Raw genomic sequence first — 3,617 nt, 5'->3', positions numbered from 1 at the left:
GTCACGTGTGTCTGCAGGTGTCTGTGGGAGGGCATCATCCTGTGTGTCTACAGGTGTCTGTGGGGTGTTCTGTCACGTGTGTCTGCAGGTGTCTGAGGAGGGCTCTGTCGCATGTGTCTGCAGGTGTCTGTGGGGTGTTCTGTCGCATGTGTCTGCAGGTGTCTGTCTGGGGCTCTGTTGTGTGTGTCTGCAGGTGTCTGTGTGGGGCTCTGTCGCATGTGTCTGTAGGTGTCTGTGTGGGGCTCTGTTGTGTGTGTCTGTAGGTGTCTGTGTGGGGCTCTGTTGTGTGTGTCTGCAGGTGTCTGTGTGGGGCTCTGTCGCGTGTGTCTGCAGGTGTCTGTGGGAGGGCGTCATCCTGTGTGTCTACAGGTGTCTGTGGGGTGTTCTGTCACGTGTGTCTGCAGGTGTCTGTGTGGGGCTCTGTTGCGTGTGTCTGCAGGTGTCTGTGGAGGGCTCTCTCGCATGTGTCTGCATGTGTCTGTGGGAGGGCGTCATCCTGTGTGTCTGCAGGTGTCTGAGGGGGGCTCTGTCATGTGTGTCTGCAGGTGTCTGTGGGAGGGCATCATCCTGTATGTCTGCAGGTGTCTGAGGGGGGCTCTGTCACGTGTGTCTGCAGGTGTCTGTGGAGGACTCTGTCGCATGTGTCTGCAGGTGTCTGTGGAGGACTCTGTCGCATGTGTCTGCAGGTGTCTGTGTGGGGCTCTGTTGCATATGTCTGCAGGTGTTTGTGAGGGGTACATACTTGCATGTCTGCCTGATGTGTGCAGAGCCTTCAGCCTGTTGTATGCCTCTCTGCTGGGATATATGGCAGCAGCTCTAGTGTAAGGAGGTCCTGACAGGTCTCCTTGGTTCTTTCCACATTTGCCTCTCCCGGTCTGACCCTTCTCAGTGAGTTCTGAGAGCACATCTGTCTGGTCAGTTGTGCTGCAGACCTTGGAGCTTTGAGTAGATCTTTTGTTTTGAGACAGTCTCACTTTGTCACCCTTGGCAGAGTGCCATGGTATTACAGGTCACAGCAACCTCAAACTCTTGGGCTTTAGCAATTCTCTTGCCTCAGCCTCCCAAGTAGCTGCAACTATAGGCACCTGCCACAATGCCCAGCAATTTTTAGAGACGGGGTCTTGGTCTTGCTCAGGCTGGTCTTGAACTCCTGAGCTCAGACAATCCACCCGCCTTAGCCTCCCTGTGGAGTAGTTCTCGATTCTTCTCTTTAAATCTCCCTCTGCCTCTCTTCCCTCTCCCCATTTTTGCTCTGTCCGGTCCTACCTGTGGTGTGTACTGGGTACCTGCTCCCAGAGCTGGTCCTGCTGACACCCCATGTTTAGACGAGTACTGGCTTATAGGAACATTTCGAGAATTTTTTTTTTTTTTAAGAGATAGGACTTTGGCTTGGTGCCTGTAGCTTAAGTGGCTAGGGCGCCAGCCACATACACTAGAGCTGGCGGGTTTGAATCCAGCCTGGGCCTGCCAGACAACAATGACAACTCCAACCAAAAAATAGCTGGGTGTTGTGGCGGGTCCCTGTAGTCCCAGGTACTTGGGAGGCTGAGGCAAGAGAATCACTTAAGCTCAGGAGTTTGAAGTTGCTGTGAGCTATGGTGCCACAGCACTCTACCCAGGGTGACAGCTTGAGGCTCTGTCTCAAAAAAGAAGAAAAAAGATAGGATCTTGCTCTGTTGCCTGGGCTGCAGTGCAGTATTGTCATCACAGCTCAATGCAGCCTCTAACTCTGGGGCTCAAGGGATCCTCTTGCCTCAGCCTCTTGAGTAGCTGGGACTACAGGCACCCACCACCACATCCCACTAATTTTAAAAATATTTTTGTAGAGATGGAGTCTCACTGTGTTGCCCAGGCTGGTCTTGAACTCCTGGGCTCAAGCAGCCCTCTTGCTTTGTATTCCAAAGTGCTGGGGTTATAGGTGTGAGTTGTTACATAGGCTATTCAATCGATGTATATATGTGTATTTTTTTTTTTTTTTTTTGAGACAGAGTCTCACATTGTCTTTGGTAGAGTGCTGTGGCATTATAGCTCAAAGCAACCTCAAACTCCGGGGTTCCAGCAATTCTCTTGTGTCAGCCTCCCGAATAGCTGGGACTACAGACCCTGGGACATGTGCACTTAGTAGGCTGCCCACTGTTAAAGGGAAGACCTGTCTCCTCTCTTGAAAGCTTGATTTTATATAGTGACAGGAGGAAGTGGCTCTGAGCATGAAGGGCAAGGTCCTGCCAGGTCTGTCCTCAGGTGTTGGGCCCTGGGTAGGACAGTCTGGGCCTGCTCCCAGACACCTTCTGGCCACTGCTCTGACACTGCCCCATTTTAGGTCGAGGGCAGTTGGGCAGTGCAGGTATTGTGGTTTTGTGTTAAGCTGTGCTTTGCCTGGACAGCTGGCCAGTGCTCAGGCCACAGAGTACCTGACAGGGGTCCATTCTCCCAGATGGCCCTGGGCGCTCCAAGGGAAGGGATGCCCCTTGCTCCCAGCGTCCAGCGGGACCTGCTCCCTGGGAAGGCCTGTTTGGCTCTTCAGATACCTAAAGCGTTATTTTGTAGGAAGTGGTTTTAAAAATAAGAAACGGAAACCGCAGTTCATTTCCAGCATTTTCCACATCATGTCTTCTCTTTCGTAGTGTGAAATTTCGGCAGATTGTTATGCAGAGCAGCCTTGAGTCTGTGTGGGAGGCAGCTGCTGTTACACGATTCCTGGTTATTGTGGCCCACAGAGGGAGCAGTGTCCTGGGCAGGCGGCTGTGTGTGGTGGGCAGGGGCTGTCAGCTGGCTGTGCTGCTCTGCTGCTCCCTGCGACAAGATGGATGAGCTGCGCTGGAGCTGGGCAGAGTCTGGAGCTTTTCCAGCCACAGCTCACCAGCCTCACCTGGGCGATCCTGTCTCAGGTGCCTTTAAACTGCTGCCTCTTTGTCCATGTTCTTTCTTTGGATATTTTACAATACCTGTCAAGATTGTGATTTATTAAAGACCTAACATCTTTCAGCGTTTCCTTAACATGGGGTTAGGCCATCTTTTGTGGAGGGTTTTCCCCACTAAATTCAGCAGAACATTTACTGAGACTTAGCCTGGCCAGCTCATCCTGAGACTGCAGGCCCCAGAGAAGCTGGCAGGGGTCTTCACTGACTCTCCTGATGGCCTGTGCCTTTCAGAGGGGCCCACCCCGCAGGACCCTGCAGTGCTGTGTGAGTGCAGAGCACCTGTGGGCTGGAGGGCTTTGCCAGTCTGCCCTTCCCGTCCCTGCTTCCTGCATGGCCCTGTCCCTCTGGGTGCTCTGCAGTGATGCCCCCAGGAGACGTTGGTGGTTACCCTGGGAGGGGCCTGTACTGGTGATGGTGGCGGAGGCCAGGAAGCCGTTACTTTCTGCAGTGCCCAGAATAGACGTCCTACTCAGGGCAGTTTCTGCTGGATGTCAGATCTGGGCTGGGAGTTAGTGTGCATGGCTTGTGCTGTGGACGTGTGTTGCCGTGCAGGGCCTCTGCAGCAGGCGGTGTGCTTTGTGGACTGAGGCTGCACTGTGTCATTCCTGACTGTTCTGGGACTTGTAGCCACAGTTTTTTTGTTGGGCATTATTGGAGCTTCTGGAATCTTTTTTTTTTTTTTTTGAGACAGAGCCT

General features: G+C 53.1%; 1 protein-coding gene across 3 annotated transcripts in view; it reads left to right on the top strand.

The window, feature by feature from the left end:
* Positions 1–3,617, top strand: part of WDR37 (WD repeat domain 37) — a 51,937-nt gene that overhangs the window by 38,293 nt on the left and 10,027 nt on the right. The gene's annotated exons all lie outside the window — the stretch shown is intronic.

This window comes from Otolemur garnettii, unplaced genomic scaffold (assembly GCF_000181295.1).
Source record: "Otolemur garnettii isolate 467f Iridium unplaced genomic scaffold, OtoGar3 scaffold00019, whole genome shotgun sequence".
Classification (NCBI taxonomy): Eukaryota; Metazoa; Chordata; class Mammalia; order Primates; family Galagidae; genus Otolemur; species Otolemur garnettii.
This window is presented reverse-complemented; position numbering and strand designations above follow the sequence as displayed.